This window comes from Gigantopelta aegis, chromosome 8 (assembly GCF_016097555.1).
Source record: "Gigantopelta aegis isolate Gae_Host chromosome 8, Gae_host_genome, whole genome shotgun sequence".
Lineage (NCBI taxonomy): Eukaryota > Metazoa > Mollusca > Gastropoda > Neomphalida > Peltospiridae > Gigantopelta > Gigantopelta aegis.
The window spans coordinates 6,024,988-6,049,870 of record NC_054706.1 but is presented as its reverse complement, the minus strand read 5'-3'; the positions used below and the strand labels follow the sequence as shown (position 1 = coordinate 6,049,870).

Sequence of the window (24,883 nt, the reverse complement as noted above, 5' to 3'; positions counted from 1 at the left end):
ACTGTCGCAAAATTTAGGGGGACCGAGCTTCTGTGAACTGCTCAAAACAAAATTGTCGAGGCCGGTTTTGCATCACAAGTTGCCTCGTATGAATTCGACTGTAATATAATATGCTGTTATTCGAAAATAAAAAGAGTATGGCGTAGCGCAATGGGGTTTCCTCTCTTATTTGTGTGGTCCGTAAAGATATGTTCGACGCCATATACCGTAACCGTAACTAAAAATGTGTCGTTAAATCATTCCTTCCTTCTAAGTGTATTTTATCACGTTATACTGACATGTCCTTACTGCGTTCCACCAATCATCAATAGAAAATCGGGGAAAACATGGGTATTCCCCACTTGGGAAAGGCCGTCAAATATTACTGTATGAAGATTGTTTTGAATCAGGTAAATTATTTCCCTTTTTTAATGAATAATTTCATCTGTATGAATTATTGTAGGTTCTTCTTTAAATATTTGTTTCATAGTAATGTTTGTGATAGCTACGGTCTTTGTTGTTTCTACTCCAACTCGTATATAACAACAAAAAATCCTTTTAGAACTGGTAATGTTAAAACAAGCTTACAGAGAACAAAAAAGATGGCGGTTGTTAGGCCTACAGATCGCATGTAACCTGCTGACCACTTTTATAGTACTGTTAATTAAATGTATGTGTGTGATCAAATGTATGTGTGTGAACAGTCTTCCTCGTTTTGTTTTGTTTGGGAGTTGTGTTTTATTCAAATATATTTACGCGTAACATCATCCATATGGGTTGTTCCTTTTGTAAGTGGTCGATTGGTGACGTGTGTTATGACTACCAGATGTTTTCTGCAGTGGCGTAGGCAGGATTTTGTATTGGGGGGTGTGGGGGGTCACTTGGCATCCAAGCAAACAATGATATCGAGTAGTGGGATATAACACAGGTAGCTTTTTAATGTTATTAATAAGCGAAAAGAAAAAAATTCCCCGGGATTGGGGGGGGGGGGGGGGGGCATGGCCTCTTTCTCCACACCCCCACACCCGGCTACGCCACTGGTTTTTCTGACTTACTGTAAAGAATCACTTGGTCTGGGACGTTTGTAGACTGTAAGTGAGTATAATTATGGAAATTAAAAAAACCCCAACAGATCCCCCTCCCAAAAAAAACTAAACAAAAACAAAAAAAGATAAGAATAAAAATACATTCAAACATCATAACAGCAAAAAAAAAAAAAAAAAAAATTGGGGCGGAGGTGACCTCTAATCCCTCCTTGATGACGAAGATGTACATTTTGTTTGTTCTTGATGTGTGTGGTGTTCGGGTTGTTTTGGTTTTGTTTTTTGGGGAGTCCTACCCACAACAGATTGTTCCCCCCTCACTAGACATTATTATTCCTACTTGACATATCGTGCATGCGGGCCTGGTTGGTTTCTATTGTTCAGTTAGCATTCAGAATATTTCGACATGTACGGATTAGCAATTAGAGCCTCATAATTTATTACAAAGCATTTAAGTTCAAGTTAAGTGTATTTATTGCCTAAAGTTTTACAGCTCATCAGCATACGTAATAAACTTACACATGTCTATATACAATATGCACAGTTGGTGTATTCTTAAGTCGTGATCACGTTGCAGTATGTATGGAATAGCCCGAGTACTCTGTAAAAGAGCTAGACGGACACTTGGACCGGTTTTTAAAAATTAATAATAAAGTTATGGAATTATGTAAAAAAGAAATTTAAAATTAGTTCAATATTAGCGTATTTCTCGAGGAACACCCGTCAGTCATTATCTATCGACCGTGACCGAATATAGAAGTACATGATCTGGGAAAATGAAACCATACCTATTCCTAATGACTTCATGTTTCCAGTTTCCATTTTCCCTTCTAAACAATAACCACAATAATTTTTATCATCAACATGAACAGGTGTCTCAAATGCATCTTATTTAAATGTTTGAGTAAAAACTTTTCACTTTTAATTATGTCGGTGAACCTTCACAAAGTCCTAACACTTTTTATATATCCACATCAATCAGGTTCAGGCAAAAACCATCATATAAACACACACACACACACACACACACACACACACACACACACACACACACACACACACACACACACACACACACACACACTCTCTCTCTCTCTCTCTCTCTCTCTCTCTCTCTCTCTCTCTCTCTCTCTCTCTCTCTCTCTCTCTCTCTCTCTCTCTCTCTCTCTCTCTCTCTCTCTGTCTGTCTTGCCTTTCTATGTCAAATTTCATAACATTAAAGTGTATGTTTTTATATCGGGTGGCTCCCCAAAACATGTAGGCCTACTTTTCTTCACTGACGAATAATTTGGAAAGTATTTACACCAGAATAATAATATTTTGCACTTAATATCATATAGGTTATTACCCACTTGTGGCAAACACTTCAAGTATGCAGGCTGAATACATTAAAGGCAGTGGTAGAATGAAAATTGCAAGTCGCATGCTGTTGGACCACTGTGTATATATTATATTATCTCCACGCAGAGCCACTACCACTGTGTTTTAATATGATCACACTTCTTACTAAAATGCAAGCAGTGTCATAATAGGTTTTCACTTATTTTAACTGGTGTACATTGAGGTTGACAAAGTTACCACTAAAGCTTGTTTTATTGGTAAAAGGATGGAGAGAAAAAAGGAATATTGAAGGAATTTTCTAGAAAACAGGAAGATATATATGATTTGTAAATGATAACGTGTGAAGAGCGGAGACACATTGGTCATCTTTAATTTTTTAAAAACATTTTAAAAGTAAAATAAGGTAAGTTAAACTTGAATGAGCTTTTCGGCATCTTTTGACATGCAATTTTGATCATGCCACTTCAAAAAAAGCTTTCAACCGTCATACAAGATTTCTATTTATTACAAATGGGTAATACGCATATGATATAAAAGTAAAATATTAATATCCTGGTATAAATACTTTCCAAGTTAATCAGTAAAGAGGAGTACATGTGTGTGTTTGTTTGTTTTGTTGTTGTTTGGTGGGGGGGGGGGGGGGAGAGAGAGAGAGAGTGTGTGTGTGTGTGTGTGTGTTATTCTTAAATACGTAGATGTTTTGTTTTGATATTTTAATTTTTTTATTATATATTATTATTATTATTATTTTATTTTTGTTGCTGAAGATCATACCGGACGTCGTGAAAAGTAGTCTGTAGTATATGTGTATATATATAGATACAGATTTGGATTCACAGGGAGTCAGTTTTATTATCTTCCAATATGCGATGTTATTGAGATGCATGATCATTAAGTGTTTAATATTCATTCATTTGTTCATTTGGCACACGATCGAGGTCATAATAGACTACCAAAATAAACAGTCCAAAAATCGTGACGCATAAACACGTCTACGACTCGCGTGATTCGCGTGTATGAGTCACGTGATTCGCATGTACGAGTCACGTGATTCACATGCGTGAGTTGAGTCAAATCACGAGTTTTACGTACAGGCTCCTTCACGACACATGGTCTGTGATACATTATTTATGAACGTTACATATTAATGTAAGATCATGCCACGCAAGAAGAGACCATTGCACTCTAGGTAGAGAAACAGACCTCTTCTAAAATAACAAGTCACTGTTCTTCTTCTTCTTTCGGGGTGAGTGGACAACTGACCTTCTAGCGCCCTCTAGTTATGGCCTGGGATAATTATAGATCCGCCGTCGAGTACTTTAGTAAATAGAATAACCGAATTTTGAAAAACAGAAGGAGTATATAATTAATATCCTAGTATTGATTTTAAAAGTTTTCATGTCCTGCTGTGTCTTTTAATGTGTACGGAATAAGTGTGAAGTAAATTCTAGTTTGAGCTATTACGAGAATGACTATAAACATAGAATCTATGGACTCTGATATTATCAACAAGATTCGTATGTTTAGTATGTGATTTAGTCGTTAAAAGGTTTACATTAGCCGGACACGTTATACGTTTTACAGTTGCAGCAAACTCAGGAAATCAACAAGATTCGTATGTCTAGTATGTGATTTAGTCGTTAAAAGGTTTACATTAGCCGGACACGTTATACGTTTTACAGTTGCAGCAAACTCAGGAAATCAACAAGATTCGTATGTCTAGTATGTGATTTAGTCGTTAAAAGCTTTACATTAGCCGGACACGTTGTACGTTTTACAGTTGCAGCAAACTCAGGAAATCAACAAGATTCGTATACATGTGTAGTATGTGATTTAGTCGTTAAAAGGTTTACATTAGCCGGACACGTTATACGTGTTACAGTTGCAGCAAACTCGGGAAATTCCCCACAAGTCGTACCGTAGTTACTTATGTACTGAAGGTTTTATGTTAGAGATGTATTCTTGCATGCCTGGGTTAAATCTTGTTTGACAAAATCTTGTTCATTTACTGGTGGAAGACATGTTACGATGTGCCCCCCAAAATACAATCGTGGTTACGCCAATGACAAGACAAAGGATAATGTTTAGTTGTTAGCGCGTGCTCGATGTAGCCTGGTGGTAAGGCGTCGCCTGATGCGCAGTCGGTCTGGAATCGATCCCAGTCGGTGAGCCCAATTAGGCTATTTCCTGTGACAGCAGTGCACCACGACTAGTATATCAAAGGCTGTGGTATGTGCTATCCTGTCTGTAGGGTGGTGCATATTAAAAAATCATTGCTACTAATGAAAAATTCAACAGCTGATGATTAATCAACCAAGTACTCTAGTGGTGTCGTTAAACAAAACAAACTTTATCTGGAGTTGGAAGGGGACAACCTGTAGTGGAGGGGGCATGTGTTTGCATTAATTTATATATAGTAGGACAAAAATGTGTAAACCACCCCCCCCCCCCCCCCCCCCCCCCCCCCCCCCCGGTTCCTACCAGCCTGGAGAGAGAGAGAGAGAGGTCGGTGAAACACGTCCTTGTGGGAGCTAGGATACGAACCCAGCACCTACCAGCCTTAAAGTTGGCGAACGGGTTAACCTCTAAACCACAATGGCCGATTGATAAGCTGTTGTGGACTTTGTATTAAAGTGCGAGGTGCACAGTCACGTAGTGAAAGCAGCTGAGGCTCTAACTGGTAATAACTACGTGACATTGAATAGTTCTGGAAATACTAGTATTATTAATGGAAATGGAAATCGCACTGGAGAATCGTAAATATGTTACATGTCCTATGCGCATACCTATCAGACATTATACCCCAAACTATTGTCAAAGTAAACCTAGCATTTTCAAATTTCTAGAATTGTTAAATAGCAACAATGTAAGAATAGTAAAACGATTAGATTTGTATCATTCTAAAGTCTTTGAAAAAAAGAATTATAATTTTGTACAGCCATTGCACTACGACTGGTATATCAACGGCCGTGGTATGTGCTATCCTGTATGTGGGATGGTGCATATAAAAGATCCCTTGCTGCATTAGAAAAATGTAGCGGGTTTCCTCTAATGACTATAAGAGTCAGGATTACCAAATGTTTGACATCCAATAGCTGATGATTACTAAATTGTGCTTTAGTGGTGTCGTTAAACAAAAACTTTTGGTGCACTGCCTGGGTGTGCTAATAAACGTTAACATTATCGGTAATAGGAATTGATTTGGTACATTGCAACCTTCATATGTTGCCACAAGGTAGCAGCGAAGTAAATTATAACACACTCGGTTACAGTCCACTATATTAACATGTAGTGATGATAGCGAGTCCTTGTTTTGTGCAGCAAGAATGTCTGAACTAGGTGATGTCAACCTAAATCTGGAAATAATCTTTCATTTTTGGAGGGAGGCCCCCCCCCCCCCCCCCCCCCCCCCCCAGTTTGCCATTTCACGGCTGCTAGGAAGTCACTCCACCCCGACCATGTATTATGAACTCGGTATGTACAAATAACTCATGGAAAGTGAGATCTCATTCAACACAATTGTGTACCATAAAATATTTAATATAGGTGCAAGTCCTGTCAAAGATCCAATTTCTTACCTATTTTCAAACTCATAAATTATTTTATTCAAAAATGGGCGCATTTCAAAAGCAACACGCCGCTGATTGGTCAATTTACTTCTCTACTACCACAAAGGTTAGCTATCTTCCATAGGATAATAATAGATGGGGGAAACCCCGGGAGGAAAACACCATACGGAATAGTCAAGGAGTAATGTTCGTTTTCAGGTAGGTTACCGTTAGTTGAGTTTATTTCACTTGATTTGTATCAGAAAAAAACCATATATCAGAATCTGCATTATTTATTAAGAGCCTTGCTAATCTTGCTGTTGTTTTTAACTTTTACTTTTAACAAGGTCATTTAGGTAAAATGATACATTTTGCTAATAATAATATTGTTTGAGTTGACTTTTCGAAAATAATTTCAAATGTTTTTGATATTATATTTCACTTTTTAAAAAATTCTATATCAGGACACAATATTTCACGAGAACCGCTGTTGTGTTCGCGTGTTGGTTACGCAACTTTCAAATCACGAGAACCGCCAATCGGTTACGTGGTGAACAATTACATTCTAAAATTAAAAGTACCATATATCAGTATTGAAAGTGAAAATCAGTTTGTGTTTGAACCACCAATGTAGTACAGAACCGCAGTTATGTGTTTTAGCATTAGGTAGGCCTAACTCTTCGGTTACGAGAACTATATCCACGTAAACTAACAATCGGTCACCTAAGTAAAACTCACTTGAACTGACTTCCAGTTACCTAAGATTTTGAAATATATTCCCCAGTATGTGCTGTATGTGTTGTTTTAATACAATTATGTAGTGAGCGTAAGCAATCCTAAGTCTACCCCGGCGGCCCCTCTCCCCCGGCGGCCCATCTCCCCCGGCGGCCACATCTCCCCCTCCCCATTAGTTACGGCAATGATGTTGGTTATCTAAACAACGTTCATTCGTTAATAACGGTATAGTTTGTGTTTCATTAAACAGTTGATTTAATAACTAATAAAAGAACATCTGTTTGTGACACTGTTATTACAAAATATGATTAATATCTTACGAAAAGATTAGGGCGTTGGGGACATTTATCTATAGCCATGCTCGCTGGGTGGATCTTGAAATGGGGGGTTCTGTGATTTTAGTGAGCTGCGGAGTGAGGGGAAAATGTTTTGGTGTTGGTGTAATCAAGTGTTCTGCTAATAGATGACGCATTTGAATTAACCAGCACTCCATTAGTAATAGTAGATGACGCATATTTATTGACGAGTCTGGTCCATAATTGACTATAACACGAAATATTTACTGGAGACAGCTAAGTCAATGCTATACATGACATAGTTTGTCAAACAGTCACCTCTGTTTATCAACCAAATTATTCCAGTAATTCGACTTGGTAAGTTGGTCTGTTGAGAAGCCCCTGCTTGTTCAGGCGATCTCCAGTGGTTAGTTAAAGGGACACGCCCTAGTTACGGCTAGTTGTTAACCATTACGGCGTTGTTTTTCGCTATTAAACCCATTTTTTTCACAAATAAAATTGCACTTTACTTACATTTTATTATTTAGAATACACATTTCCATTCACCTGAAGTGCTTTTTGGTAATCCTAGTAATCCTGATGTTTGTAAAACCACGAAATGCATTTTTTGTATTTCTTAACAAGCCGCGTGCACTCGAGAAAAAACCGTTAAGCAAGCGAGGTCCAATCTATTTTCAGAGCGAATCTTCCTGTGTAAACGTCACAGTCGTTGGTATACCACGTGCCCGTTATCATTTTGGTTCGGTTTGTTTTCTCGTGCACGGTTCGCGCAATCAACATCCGATTTGTTGTCGTTTGCTTGTTGTTCATTTGTGAGATTTTTCTTCACAGTTCGTGAACATTTTCAGTAACAATAAAGTTCAGACAAGTAAGTGTCTCAATACAAAACGTTACAAACCCTTAAAACCAATATTTTTGCTAAGTCTTACGATATCTGGAGAGGGGATACAACCAGGACAGAACAGTTGGAACATGTCCAGGAGAGGTGAAAGGAACGCACCCCAAATCTGTGCGCACTCTGTGAAATTTGTCGTGACGTAGGCATTGTTGTGCTTCGAGCGACATCTACCGGTGACATCAGAATACTAACTTTCAAAATTATTTCAAGCAATTGGGACATGGGGATTCCCATGGTATTTATCGATATAAAACCTGCTTTTTTACTCCATTTGATAAAAACGTGATCTAAGTGTGTTACAGGTTTGTAGATTAACCAAATTATAATTTATTTTCTCTGGATGGAACTAGGGCGTGCGGCTTTAAAGGGACTGTCCTGGGTTTATAGCCATTGTAAGATTATTCCATCTAACAAATTCTTTTTAGCAACTAAAATCACATATTAAATACATATTCTTGTTTACAATACCATTGTCTATATATCCGATGTGTTTGCCGTCGTATGCTAATATCTGTAGCAGTAATTTTTCATTTTGTTTCGTAATATATATTTTTTCATACGTACACATATATTAGAAGGTAAAATCCGGTTTGGGCTACTACAAACATTAGGACTACAACAAACACGTTGTTTATACAGACACTGATATTCTAAACAAGAAAATATCTTTGATGTGTAATTTTAGTCCTAAACAGGGCACCGTATGTCGTACACATGTTACAATGGCTGCAAACTTGGGATAGTCCCTAATAGGCGTCACTCTAATGATGAAACTTTACAATACGGAAATAACTAGTTGGAGTGTCCTATAACTAAATGACCAACAAAGACTATTTTAAAACATTTCCCTAAATCTGACACTGCAGACCTTTTCTTTTGTTTACTCATAAATTTAAATTAACATGTCATTAACTAAAAACATTTGTTTTGTTTAACGACACAACTAGAGCACGTTGATTTATGAATCATCGGCTATTGGATGTCAAACATTTGGTACATTTTGTTTTATTGACTAGCACACCTAATTACCTAATATGATAATAATGCGAGCAGGAAGTTATTCCTAGAAAAGTTTCACATCAGTTCTATTTTTAGATCTGGCCATTAACTTGTAATAAATAACGTGTAAAATGTCTTCTTCAAGCGTATGTGCAGGTTTGTATTTATGTGTGGATGTATGCGGGTATGGGGTTTTCACCTCACTCAGCATGTTCAAACAGTTCATAAGGATTTCTGTAAAAGAATTTTGAATGTTAAACGAAGCACAACAAATGTAGTAGTACTAACGGAACTTGGAAGACTTCCTTTGTATATTGTTCGAAAAATAAGAATACTAGTAGTTAAGTAGTGGTTGAAACTTTTAGAAATAACTGTATTTTGAAATCACTATATGAGTATATGGTAGAATGTCAGAATAGTTCTAATTGGCTGTACCATGTTAAAACATTACTTTTATCACTAGGTTTGGGAGATGTTTGGTTTTATCAGCATGTCAATAGTACTAAGATATTTTTTAAAAGTGTACAAATACGTTTAACTGATATCTTTATTCAAGAGACGAAATGAAGGAAATGTTTTTATTTAACGACACACTCAACACATTTTATTTACGGTTATATGGCGTCGGACATATGGTTAAGGACCACACATATATTGAAAGAGGAAACCCGCTGTCGCCACTTCATGGGCTACTCTTTTCGATTAGCAGCAAGGGATCCTTTATATGCACCATCCCACAGACAGGATAGCACATACCACGGCCTTTGATATACCAGTCGTGGTGCGCTGGCTGGAACGAGAAATAGCCCAATGGGCCCACCGACATAATGTATATAAGCATTTAATAAATACGTTTTGCTTGCAGTACTGTCTTGGAATATCATTGCCAGATTGTTACACTACTCTTATAACACAATTTCGTGTTTCTTCTCATCAGTTGTTTGTTGAACAAGATAGATATTATGGTATTGAAAGGTCCCAACTGAAATGTCAGATGTGTAATCAGAATGATATAGAGCATGAATATCACTTTATATTGAAATGCCCATTGTACATGCAATTACGTTCAATATACAGTAAAATCTCGTTGGCTCGACCTCGGAAGGGTCGAACACACCGCAACGCTCGAATCAAAAACAAAGTCCCGAATTTTTTGTTCGGTAAACCCTAAATATTAACTGCTGAAGGGTCGAACACGTCCAGGGTCGACTATAAGCCTTCGCTCGAATTAAATTATCCGTCCCATCTGTGTAAAAAGCTATATTTCCCTCGAACTGGTGATCTATCAAATATCAAATGGTAAACCACCAGACAGGACTAACAATTGCTGCACTTGCACAGTTGCTTGTTACAACCTTCGAATTAATTATTTAGGCAGAACAAACTATAGAAAGAAAGAAAGAAATGTTTTATTTAACGATGCAGTCATAGATGAATCGGGGAATCGCAACACTAGCCATGCAATCCTTTCGTCACATCACTTGTCATGTTGTTTGTTCAGCGGCTATCGGTAATGATCTTTCAAGTACAGCTAGTGTTACTGTAACTGTTAGATGAACCAGGATACCAATCTAACAATTAGTGCACAAACGGGCCTCAGCATAATAGTCGGGTTGCCAGATGCCAAAATTTGACCTAACCTTGAACTAGGGCACATACAATGTTTTATGGTGGTTTTATGTAATTTAGGGTATCCTGAATCAGAAACTGCATGATGACACTTTGTCATCATTGAGCAATTTTTTTTACGGCCATTTTAAAAACATCTCCTCCAGGCTAAAAATAATAACGTTTTTTAGTTAGGCCGCCATTGTAAATTTAGTTTTTTTCTTCAGTGCTACCTCTCCCAGGCAAAACTAAACTTAGTTTTAAAGTGGTATAAAGGTAATTAGACATGATTCCATGATCACTACATATACAAGAATATTTTTAACCTGTATGTTATATATTAAAACTATTGTAATATAACAATTTTATTTATTGAGTATATGTCCAAGAATCACTTAAAACAGCATCTTTCAAAATACATTTTTACCAAAAATCAATATTTCTTATAACAAATTGACAAGTAACTATATAAAATCATCTGCATCACATATATAATGTGAACTTTGTTACATATGTAAATGTAGGCATGTTAAAATAGACCAGTAACTGTCAAATTTCATTGGCTAATATAACGTTTAGGCGGTCACATTTTGCACATTAAACACAGTACAGATGAAATAACGTATCTAATTTAGTGCTTAGAAAGGGAAGTCTTAATCTAAATCTGACCAATATATTTTTTAAATACTTATATGGTTCCTTGCTTTAAATATCATTCTATGCACATCTTTGTGCTCATTCAGTCTTACTACAGATGGTGTTGAAACCATACTCTGTAGACAAAACACTTTACATTGATTCATGGTTGAATACACTCACGAATATGTTAATGGTAGATTCATAATCATCACATCACACACTTTTAAATGTTTATACTACTATTATATATTAGTTTTTATATTAGTAGATTAACGCATATTTTTCTCAGATTTTATGGGAAAAGGTTTTATTTTGAATGCTAAGTCCTTTTAAAATAGTCATAAAATTTTAATTAGCAGCCTCCTTCTTTGAAACATAATTTATACTGTAAAATGTGATATGCATGTACGATGTCATTACTGTTCTTCGTCAGTGTAATTTTCATCATGCATAGTTTTTAGGATTATTACAAATGTCCGGTGCCATTCATTGTCAGAAAGTGGTGCAAGATAAGCCTTGACATGGAGAGTTATTCCTGAGTAGGCATTTTAGCAAACCAGTCACATACCATTACTTCCATAAGATTTGGTGGAGCACATACCAGTACAATGACTGGGTATGCCATTTATAATTTCGCACCCACAGTCAGATATATTTACATTTCATGGGTTCTGTTAATCGTCAGCTTTCCACATCATGGTTTTAACTTGCTCGATGTGCTCAGTCAATGCAAAATCAGTAGGAAGCAGACTTTTGATTTTGGAAATTTCTCTTTTACTTGTAAATATAGTGTGCTTCAGGTGGTTCATGGACGATTGTATTGTTTCGTCTTGTAAAGCAACCCGCTGTTCAGCTGTGATCAGGTTATGAAAGTTTACCTCTTGTTCTCCCAGTGCCTCCAGACCAACATCATGCTTCAACATTACTGATATATATATATATATATATATATATATATATATATATATATATATATATATATATATATATATATATATAGTAGGTGATGGTGTCACATCCTATAATAGCATGCACTGCAAGGAACTGGAGAGATTTGTCACCAAGACAAAAAACACAGAAAGTGGTGTTTGGCGATTCTGATATATTTGAATTGCTGGTATTCGTCTGCTGGAAGTGGCAATATTTTGTTCAAATTTACATGACAAAAGCCTACGGTCAAGTGATTAACATTACTGCCACAAATAAAAAAACCCCAACAACACTTGGGAGACCAATCTGTCCAGGTACTTGCAGTATATGACATCACCAGATGTAACACAGACAGCTGCCTCTTTATTAAGGGCTGTATCAGTACTGTTGCAGCACAACGTTGGTCTGAAGGTACACCACGGTATACATGAACAACAACGGTTTGGTAGTTTGCTATATAAAACGAAACAATATAACATTTGTATGAAACACTTGAAACACACTATCTTCCCAAGTAATAGATTCAAAGGTCGGTCTCCTACTTATCCTGTTATGGCTGAGCACACCATGCTAGCAAATCTACAAGGCATGCTGTGAAAAGCTGCCGATCACAAGAACTGAATGTGAATATATCCGAAATTATAAACAACACACCCAGACATTGTACTGGTGTGTCTGCAGTGGTCCACCAGAGCTTATGAAAGTAATGTGCATGCACTACTACAAATGCTTGCTTCAGGAATAACTGCTCATGTCAAACAGCAGAGTTAACTTGCAGCATTGTCTGCAAATGTATGGCATAGGACATGCAACAAGCATCAAACCATGCATGATGAAAATGACAGTAATGTCATCATACATGAATATCACATTTCACTGTAACATATGTCTCAAGGTAGGAGGCAGCCAATTCAAATTAGGTGGTTATTTTAAAGAAATTTCGCCATTTAAACCAAACCTTTTTTTCCAAGAAAATTGGTTCCAGTAATCCACATAACCAGAATGAAGATTGAGAGAGTGTATGTAACATAATGATTACGAATCTTCCATTAGCATATAAACGACGATAACAGTATTTCTGCACAGATTCCAAAAGAGGTTACGAAAGTCGTGAAGGTATACAACCATACGCTAAAAATCTTTATACAGCTTCCTTAAATGAAAGTACCTCTGAATCAGCTCAGGAATGTGCACAGAACGATATTTCAAGCAAGGAACCATAAGTATTTAAAAAATATATTTCTCAGATTATTTAGAGGAAAACGTCCCTATTGTTAACAAAGTTATTTAATCTGTACCGTATTTAATATGCATAACGTAACCATGCAATGCAAATGTTACATAGCCAATGAAATTCGACAGCTACCGGCCTATGCCTGCATTTACGTATGTAAATAATTTCACCTGATATATGGTGTATGTGATTCGGGTGATTTTATTAATTTAGCAGTTACTTGTTAAATGTTTTTAAAATGTAATTTTACTTTTAAAAGTATTCTTCTATTTCCTGGTTAGTTTTGGACCAGATAACCAAGATATACAATTCTTTTAAAAGTATAGCTTGTTATATATTAGAATATTTTTAATATATGACATTGGTAACATTTTGGATCCTGATTCTAAAGTTTATTAAAGGGCTTACAAACCAAGCAAGACTTCTGTTTGTTCCCATAAGCGTACATGACAGCGGTAGGGGGGTGGGGGGGGGGTGTGGGGGGGGGGGGGGGGGGCAATTGCCCACCTTGTGCTGGGGAAAACCCATCAAATTCGGGCAAAAACAATAGGGATATTCGGGCAGAATGAGCTAGCCTGAAATGTGTCCACCATGTATTTCCATCATTTTAACCACAATATTAGTCGTAATCTGTTTGGCAGTAATGCAAATATAAATAAACGTGGGTATCCAGATTCGTTCATTTTTATTTAATTCGGGCAAACATCAGCCTGCCCCACCAAAAAAGTAAATACACATCCTGCTTTTTCGGGTGCTTTAAAACACTATCTTACCTTAAAATATTTTACATATACAACATTATATGAATAAATACATTTGGAATGACCTTTGGTTGCAATTTGTTATTTTTAATTTCGTTTGGCCGTTGTAAAAAATTATAAATGTAATTATTCGAAATTATTTTAGACAAAAATAGATATTGAGATACAAAACATTATAATGTCCAGAAATACACGGATTATAGAGATAATCACATTCTAAGCAAGAAAACATAAATAAATTTTAATTTTAATAATGCATTAAAGGGACATTCCTGACTTTAAAGCTAATAAAATAGACAGTAATATGGATTAGTAAACTCACCTGTAATACATTTGTGTAAAAAAAATCAATGAAAAGTGCGAAATTGAAATACTTACATAGAACAATACTTTCGGGATTCCCCATGACACGATTATTTGAAATCCTCGCGGAAAGGTGAAGGTCAGAGGTCGCAGTGATGACGAGAACACAAATTTCCCACAATGCAATATTCAACATGGCTTCGGTGAGTACACGTTTCTGGGATGTAGTCGATTCGTCCACTGAAAATTCGTCCACTGAGGAACTCGAGACGATTCGTCCACTACAAAAAATAAGTTCCGGACGATTCGTCCACTGGGTTTTTATTTCCCCAGTACATTTCCATGGGTGAAAGTTTTCCGGCATATGCCGGATTTTCCGATTTTTCTGGGTCTCTAAGGGTCGTTTTTCCAAATCATGTAAATCCGTTGAGATTTTCATAGGGGGGTGGGGTTCTCCCATTGTTGATAGATGATTACTCCAAAGTTCAACAAAAAGTTCGATTCTACAACCTAGTTTTAACACAATGATTCAATCCGAGAAAGTTCCCCGATCTAGCAGATGCACATTTTAGTAAGTGCGCGGGGTTTTTTTTTTTTTTGGGGGGGGGGGGGGGGGGGGGGGGGGGGGTTACGGAGATCGCCGATCCTTTCGTTCGATTCCGACAAAACGGACTCAATGCGATCACCAGTCAACGGAAACACAAAATCGCAGTCCGTGAAACGAGATCCGGAAAGTTGAATCAAGTCGCGTCTAAAACAACACGCTTTGTTTGAATGACATTTGTTGTTTTGTTGAATTGTTTTTTAATGTACATTTAATTATATTGGAATTGAAGACAACGAGTTTTTATTTTATTTCGAGGTTATTAGGCATATGGGGATAACATGTGACGAGGGAGGGTACAGTGGATATAATGTACGCCATTGAAGGAGAATATGACATGGGTGGGGGGGGGGGGTAATAAAGTCTTCCGACGCGGAGGCTTGCATTACCTATTTACCACATCGTGACATGCGAGCGAGTGGACGAATCGTCAGTGGACGAATCGTCCGTGGACGAATCGTCCGGGGCATGATAATGAATACAAACAGTTAATAAAAAATGGATATTAATGTTGAATTCTAACTCTATTTTACTTTTTTGGTTATAGTATACCACAAAATAATGTTAAGAAACGATTACAATGTCAAAGAAATAACTATTAATATGTATGAAAAAAATGCAGTCATCGAGTGGACGAATTGTCCAGTGGACGAACCGTATGGAAAGCACGTTTTTAATGTTATTTATTTTTTAATATTGACGTTTTGCATTGATTACCAACGACTTTCCATTTGTTTCCTACAAGTCAGTAGTATTACAATTTTTTTTTCCGTTAAACTAAGCGATACGAATGGACGCATTTTAAAAGAAACAAGTAGAAATGATGCCGATAACAATTCCAAGATTTCATAATAATGTTCTTTTTTTTTCTTCTTTTTTTCAACTTCAATAACTTTTTGATCTTGTCTCTTTTCTATTGCCTTCGGCTTGGCAAGCCTTCTGATCGTTCTAGCATTTAGGGTTAGGGTCACTTGTACTTATAGCTATAGAGATCTATAGATGTTGGAAAGATCGGAACTTTGTCCATTAGTCAACTCGCCCCAACCTAAGCATTATACTCATAATACTGTGATGGTGCAATTTTATGGGTATCTGGTCGTTTCGGCCGGTTGCTAGTCACTTCGTACCTTGGCCCTTTCGAACCATAGTCATTTCGTAGCTTGGTTCTTTTGTACCATAGTCATTTCGTACCTAATTTGGTCCTTTCGTACCATTGCAAAATTGAAAGTCATATCGTACCCAATCTAATTAGGTATATAAGATGCAAACACCACCTGCAACTGACTTTATAAATCATTAAATATTTAATTTTGTCCCTAAAAAAAAATCAAGTCATTTCATACCATACACTGAAACAAATTTGTTGTTAATTTAAGGGCGTTTCTGATCAGCAAAAACAAAACACATATTGTCATTGTGTATAAGTAATAAACATGAGCAATTGGCTGATTTGGTAATCGATATGGTAGTCAATGTTTTCAGTGGTTGTTATTGTTTATTTCTTAAACAAATAAGATAATAAATAATAGTAAGTAATATTCGACCATTTCAGCTGGTAACTGAAAAAAATTGTTCATATTTATTTATTTATTTATTTATTATTAGCATATTTATTAATTATGAATGTAAAAAAAGCACACTGGTCAATTGGAGCCAATTTCAGAAAACATCGAAGTTGGCCGTTAGTAGTACATACCAAATACGGCTCTTGTCAGGTAAAATGGAAATATCAGTTGACAGGTGTTATGGTAAATCAATAACGATATGCTGCACAATAATGTGTTCTGATTTTCAAACTGTCAAAGTAAATTTAAAAAACAAAACAAAAAAACACTGCTTTTATGCTATGGTCGATTCGTTTTTTATAAGAAATGACTATGGTATGAAAAGACTTCTCACAATGGTACGAAATAACTAAGGTACGAAATGACTTTTTGCAATGGTACGAAATGACTTTTTGCGTACGAAATGACGCGTACGAAATGACCAGGCAGCATGGTATTTACATGTGCTCTACGTCACAAAAAGGTCACGTGATGCGCTTCAAATGCATGACAAGTCGAAGGGAATCCGCCGTCTAAAAATAGACTTTATTTGACGGTTGAAGGGAAAAATAAATTGATACGTACGAAAAAATATTTGGCAAAAATGCATATTGAGCTACTACGAACATTTGGGGGACCAAAAACACATTGGATATACAGATATAGATATTCTGGACAAGGAAATGTAAGTAAATTGTCATTCTAACAATTAAAAAAGGTTTTATTAGCCGGAAACTTTATAGCATTGCAACAAAGTCAGGAATGTCCCTTTAATAATTTATTTGTCGAAAACATTTTGAAACGGCTACAAACTGAGGATAGTCCAATCCCTTTAATACAAGTATAGACTATTACTCTGGCATAAATGCATGGAAATACTCTTAAAGTATATTATAGACATTAGTTAAAATAAAATCAATATGTTTTAGTTTTTTTAAACTATGCCAAAATATCATGTTCCTTGCAAGGTGTAAATTAGATTAAATTGGGATTTTTATTTTTAAATCTGTTATTTTTAACTTTCTCCTGTGAAAATCCTCCACCCAAAATGTTACCATTTTTATATTGAACAATACAGATTACAAATAGTCTTGCTTATGTAGTGAAAGCATGCCCACCTATCTGTATATAACTTAAAACAATTGTTTTATTTGCCTGGGTGCTGTAAAAGAAATGTTTAAATGGCAGCCATTTTGAAAACCAAGATGGCCGTCAGCAAACGCCCCTGAAATGTTGCTATAGTGGTTTTGGGTTTTTTGTTGTATTATTCTTTAGTATTTGTAAAAGGTATCCAAATAGGTATGGATCTTCTAATAATATTGTACAAATAAAACATTATAGCATAACGCAATGGGCCTAACAGAAAAAAACAGTATTTTTTCAGCCTGGGGTGGTGCTTTTAAAATGACCGTCAAAAAAATTGCTCAATGATGACAAAGTGTTATCATGCAGTTTCTGAATCAGGACACCCCAAATCACTTAAAACCATCATAAAACATCATATGTACCCTAGTTCAAGGTATAACCCTTATTTTGCCCGACTATAAAGCGTTATTTTGAAAACTACTACATTTCTGGAAAGTAGACAGGTAGTGCTGCGTTTTTTATTGTAGAAATATTGTTTAATAATAAATTCATGTAAATACAGATTCAGAATTTGCCATTTATTTATTTTATTTCAGTGCACATACATGTATTACACAATTTGTATCTAATTCAACTTTCTAACTGATGTTATGGAAATGTCCGATGTTGACCGAATGGTTCGGTCGAACTACCCGATGGGTCGAACACTTTCTCGAGCACCGACAGGGTTCGAGCCAATGAGATTATACTGTATATTAAGAAATACTACTGGCGCAAACCATCTGTGTTTAAACTTGTGCAATTATTGTCTGTTCAAAACAGAAAAGAATTATGTAATATTGGTAAATATCTTAAAAATGCATTATGTTTACGTTATCAACATATTTAATTGTTGTAATGCCTATGAGCCGGACAGCTTAAAGCTAATAAACTATACTATATTATGTGTGTTCGTGAGTGCATGTATATGTAGGCAGGTAGGTAGGTGGGTGATTATGTGTGTATATGTGTATGTGGTGTTTGCGTGTGTATGTATGTTTGGCTTGTGTGTGTGTGTGTGTGTGTGTGTGTGTGTGTGTGTGTGTGTGTGTGTGTGTGTGTGTTTGCAGGGCACAATATTTCACGAGAACCGTTGTTCTGTTCGCGTGTCAGTGACGCAAATTTAAAATCACGTTAACCACCAAATGGTTACGTGGTGAACAATTAATTTCTGAGATTAAAAGTACCATATATCAGTAATGAAATTGAAAATCAGTTTATTTTTTAATACATTTGAACCATCAGTGTAGCATAAAACCATAGTTGAAGTGTTTTACAATTAGGTAGGTCTAACTCATCGGTTACGAGAACTATATTCACGTTGCCGAACAATCGGTTACCTAAGTAAAACTCACCTGAACCAACTTCCGGTTACCTAAGATGGTGAAATATTGTCCCCTATGTGTGTGTGTGTGTGTTTGTGTGTGTGCATGTGCGTGTGCGTGTGTGTGTGTGTGTGTGTGTGTGTGTATTTGTGTACGGGTGTGGTGATTGTGAGTTTAGATTCGTGTGTATGTGTATCTGTGTGTGGTTAGAGCGAATTTTGTTTTTAAAAATAAAGTTTTCGGGAGAGCATGAATCGAACCCTTTAGAATCTTCTCTCGCCAAAGTCTAGATCCCACCCCTGCATATTACATTAAATTCAATAATGTAATTCAGTTATGATTTTCACTCACATATATACAGGCATGGCGGATCAGGGGGCGGGGCTGGGGGGCCTTTTACTTGTAGAATGCAGGAAATTGGATTTCACGATATATAGTTTTCACAATTTTATGGGGGAGCTTACCCCTGATCCCCTAGAAACTTTTCTTTGCGCCATCGATCTCAGTCACCCTCCCCCCCCCCCCCCCCCCCCCCCCGCAATGTCTACTTGCTTCCGCCGTACCTGATATATGTTGGAAACGGGTTGGAGCGAACAGGAAGGGGCCACTGCTACCAACTCTGATTTTCAATGGGGGGAGGGTGAATAAACTTGAGAGATGGGAGGGGTGGGGCAGTGACTGGTCAAAGACTAACGGCCAGGTGTTTGTTGTTTTCGTTACAGAAACAAGTTTCACTCGTTAAGATTATCGCTGCAAGTGTTGGCATCTGCTGCTTCTGCTACCGTAGACATGGATAATTAGATAAACCGCTCCACGAGAGAGACTACGAGATGAAAGGTAGGTGTCACCCACACGTCTCTTCTCGTCGGCTCGTGGCACGTGCTGTCTTAATACTTGTCTCAGAGCTGGCGAGGCGGGATTTAGCTCAGTCGGTTGAGTGCTCGCGTGAAGTGCATGTGTCGCATGATCGAACCTCAGTGAATCCATTCCACTGATTGGGTTTTTTCTCAATACTACCAGTGCTCCACATCTGGTCAAAGGCCGTGGTGTGTGCTTTCCTGTATGTGGTAAAGTGCATATAAAAGATCCCTTGCTGCATTAGGAAATATGTAGCGGGTTTCTTCCGATGACTACGTGTCAGAATTACCAAATGTTTGACATCCAATAACTGATGATTAATTAATCAGTGTGCTCTAGTGGTGTCGTTAAACAAAACAAACTTCTCTCATAATTGACTACCCAGAAAACCACACGACAGGATGGCACATACCATGACCTTTGATATGCTAGTCGTGGTGCACTGGCTGGAACGAGAAAACGTCCGATGGGCCCATCGACGAGGAGCGATCCTAGACCGACCGCGCATCAAACGAGCGCTATTATTATTATTATTATTATTATTATTATTGTGTCGTTGAATGGATATGACCTGGGGTAATATGTATATGGGTCATTCTACAGAAAGCGTCACTTTTCAAAATACAAATTCAAGATAAAACAATTAAAAAATATATAAATATTTATTGTTGACTTTTGGAAACTAGATGAACAAAGAACCATCAAATTATATCTGGCCACGCAGAACTGTAATCGGCCTGCACGTGCAGACACATGTTACTCTATTAACAAGTTCATTATGTCATTGGTGTTACCGGACAAGTGGGGTAGTTAAGCAATGTGATCCAGTTGGTTTATAGTGATCAAGAGCACATGGGTGTGTTATTTGGGTGTCCCTAATAACATATATGGACTAACTTTAGAATAAAAAAAACTATCCAAGAGTGTAATTGTGCATTTCCACACTGATATTCTGTATGTGACTTAAATTACACACTGTGGCAGTTTTAATTATTTAAAAATATGGAGTCCTTCAAAATATATTTTATCAAATCATAAAGGTAGAAGGTATGCTTTCCTAAATAAACAATTTAAATTTCAAAAATAAAGTTTCTTGAGAAATGACAGCTAAAATATTCTTGGTTAACACCAATGACAAAACAAGTAACACCAATGACAATGTGTAACACCAATGACATTCAAGACCGTATCCTGGAAATAATATTATTCTTGAGACTACCACTACACTACTTGTTAGCAAAATTATGTAATTAATATTTCCTTAAATGTTTTGGGTTTTTTTCTGTTTTTGTCTTCTTCAGCCTACAACTATTAAAGGCCAATTAGAATAATTGTGTGTTACTGTATTGATAAGATACGGCCCGGTCAGACTGTTTTAAAGAATATACTAAATTAAGATACAGAATTTTAATTGTTTAAATATTAAATTAAAGATTTATTCATTCATTAATTTATGTAGTTATTTTCGTGTTTATATTAAGGCCCAAAATCTATTTTGCTGTATACTAGTACTTGTATTTCCAATAACGAGTAAAAAGTGTAATCCTACTTTTGGCTTTTACGCAAGCGTTGCAAAACTCTACGTTAAATGTTTCAAATATTGTCAGAAAACGAGGACACCTTCAGAACATACACTATACAGCAAATCAAACAAATTAGGTCACTATTCAAGAAATAAATCATAACAACTGCGTCATTATTCAAAAAAGTCAACTATTTCCTTTTAACTAAAAAGGTATTTTAATGCAGGTATTCAATATTTTTTAAAATAAAATTTAAATAGCCTTTATTGGAAATGAAAACATACGTAATGTAATTTTCCGATATTTGGCTACAACTTGGTACTACATTTTCGGTATGATTTTAACTTTTCTTCATGATAAAGTTAACCTCTTAAACAGGAAAGGTTAGTAGTTTCTAACTGCGTTTAGCATTTGAAAAAATAACATTTTCGCGCATGCGCCGTTCGACATTTTCAAATTTTCAAAACAACTACATGATAAAATATATATTTCTGAACTATGTACAATGGACGAACACTTTGTTTAATTTAAAAAAAAAAAAATTTAAAGGAAAAAATCAGTTTGTCCAGCATTCCGGTCCGGTCCGCGTTTTACCAACGGTTCCGCAGGGAACGCCTTTTTTCATACTATGAAATTTACTACGTTATTTATTTCTGAGCTGATTGTTTTATAAATTGGACACAGAAATAGTATTTATTTTTTATTTCTAAAACACTTTTACTTGTCTTCTTACGTCAAACCAAACTGGAATTATTAACAAAAAAAAGGGTGGGGAAAACCCACACAAAACAAAAAAACTCACACTTAAATTATAGAAGGATGGGACAGAGTATAGTAAACTTAATGGTTTTAGGGGTTTGAAAAGTTTTGTATTTTGTATGTTAATGGTAATCTTCACTAACTGTGAAGAAAAACCTCACAAATGAACGACAAGCAGACGACAACAAATCGGATGTTAACTGCGCGAACCAAGCGTAACGCAGTTAGGGACGTTGAAGATATAGGCCTACTCTTTACATTCCAGCAAAACATTTATTTTACCCAAAGTGCCATTATGCAACTATGCTGCTGCACAAGTCCCTTTAATTTCAAATCATCTTCAAAATATGCAAAGTGAGGAAAACGGCATCTTATTCAAACGCATTGTCATTGGTGTTACTAATGGACATTGGTGTTAGGGCTACTCAGTAGGCCTACTGCGTAACACCAATGACAGGTAACACCAATGATAAATAAGTGCATAATTAATTCATGCTCTCTAAATAAACAGTTGAGAAAACTGAAAAAGTACATGTTGTAGCAGACATATGATGTCTACAATAACATACAAAAAGTTTCTTAAAATTATTAACCATTACATAAATACGATCGTAACACCAATGACAGTGAATAAACCTACTTTTATATTTTGACATTTGAAGAAAACTATTCACAACTGTTCATATGTCTGATGTTTTTGACAATTAGTTCGATGGCCGATATCTACCGGTGAAATGTTTCATCCAGAGAGCATTTAGTTTCTTTTGTTTTCTCGTAAGTATACACAGTAACACCAATGACATAAAACTCCCGGGACAAGCTTATATTGCCCACCATCTTTTGAATACGGAAAATATTTACAAGATTCCTTCTTTTGTGAGTAAGTCAGCCATCAGTACGTATTACATTAAAGGTATGTTATGTCTTCTGTTATATATTTTAATAGTGCATGTTATGTATAGTGTTATGCTAAGGACAGGTAACACCAATGCCATTTTACACTAATCTCGAATAAAATCTCTATCAAAGCTGATTAGCAGAGAAACAAATGCTATGACAGGATGATATTATTAATAAGGTATCATTAAAGACAACAAATTTAGTTTGCTATATATAAATAAAAAAGAAATTGTGCAAGGACATAAAAGTGACACTTTCTGTAGAATGATATCGTAGTTATTTGGTGAGGTTTAGTTAACGGTGTAACAGGCGAGCTTCAGTAAGCTTCAGCGAGCCTGTTGCACCGTTATCGAACCGAGCCAAATAACCACGATATCAAAACGTAGTAACCTGATATTTTTTCCTGCAATCCCTTTCAAGTTATATTTTTGTAATGTTTCAGTCAAAAACGGTTTGTTTTATCAAGTCGAACAATAGCAGATGCCCAAAAGCATCTTGGGAATGGCATATCCAGCCTAAAAGTTATGTGTTTCCAAATTTTAAATAAAATACTTTGATTATATTTCAAAGTCTTTGTGTCACATTATAATTTTTGTACCTTTTTCGGTGAAAATAAACTCAAGTTTATGTGTGACCTGAAGAAGATCTACATCACTGGCTGCTAGTGACTGTGACGTCAGACATTCTTTGCAAGAATTTTGTTTCAAAATGTTTAATTAAAAACGCTGGCTAGTTCCGAATGGGAGCTAATAATGGAGAATAAGAGGTAATTTGATGTTACAGGAAGTGTAAATGTTATATTTATTTATGCAGTTCAACAATTATTGCTGTAAATGGATGTTTGAAAAATGAGAAAATGATTTACCTAAAAACTGAGCAAACATTTGTTACGCGCACAACTCATTTCCTAGTGACATGATAACACTTCCTAGTGACATGATAACACTTCCTAGTGACATGATAACACTTCGAATTATCAGGTAGTGGTTACCAGGTCAATAGGAAGCATGGTTGCATAATAAATAAATAGATAAATAAATAAATATATATATATATATATATTATGTTATCTGTTGTTGTTTGCAGGAAAGTCAACCGAATAGCAATAAACTGGTCTTGGTAAGTAACCGTTCGTTATATGCTTTTTCGGCTTAGAAACAAACGCTTTTGATGCTACTTCACGGAAATGTAGTATTATAGTAACTGCAGTGGATAACAGATCAAACACTCAGAATGCGATATACATCATCGTCATCGTCATCGTCATTGTCTAGATATCCTGACATGTATTTAACACGGATTGACGAGCATGTGTGTTTTTGTTTTAAATACCAATACTGGTGATTTCTGCTTGAATATGTGTATCTGTTTACATATTAATATATGTGCATGCTTCAATAGATATATTAAGTTATTAATGTTTAGTTATGTTAACGTACATGTATTTACATATTATGTATACGAATAATCTAAGGGTATTCGATCGCGGATTACTGATGCCAAAAGTGCCGCATTAGCAGCACATTGGTGCGCATGCTCAGAGTATTATTGATGATGTGAGCTTGATTTAAGCAAACCGTTCTTCTTGCTATAAATTCATACTGTTCTGTAACTTAGATGCAATTAAAAAAAAACCCACTTTATTTTATTGGCATACTGGGGTCAAGACAGAATACTTTTAAGCAGTGAAGTTTAATATGTTAGTACGAACATTATCACTACCAACAGCAGCGCTGTCATCATCACCATCATTATTATTATTATTATCATCATTATCACCACCACCACCACCATCATCATCAACATCATCATCATCATCATCACGAGCGTAGTAAGGTGCAAAAAAATAGGGGGCACACACATACATACACAGATACACACACACACACGTGTAAATATATTAAAGCCATCGCTGCTGCTAAAACGTGGGG

At 36.1% G+C, this 24,883-nt stretch overlaps 1 protein-coding gene across 2 annotated transcripts in view; it reads left to right on the top strand.

Annotated features, from left to right (window-relative positions):
- LOC121379867 (TNFAIP3-interacting protein 1-like) overlaps window positions 1–24,883 on the top strand; it is a 78,906-nt gene continuing 54,023 nt past the window's right edge. Inside the window, exons 1-3 of one of the 2 annotated variants that reach the window (XM_041508524.1) lie at window positions 1–389; window positions 19,635–19,749; window positions 24,039–24,071. The gene's annotated coding sequence lies outside the window, so the exon portion shown is untranslated. Of the gene's footprint in view, window positions 390–6,108; window positions 6,131–19,634; window positions 19,750–24,038; window positions 24,072–24,883 lie in introns of those variants that run through there. The other variant, XM_041508525.1, reaches the window with a different exon arrangement.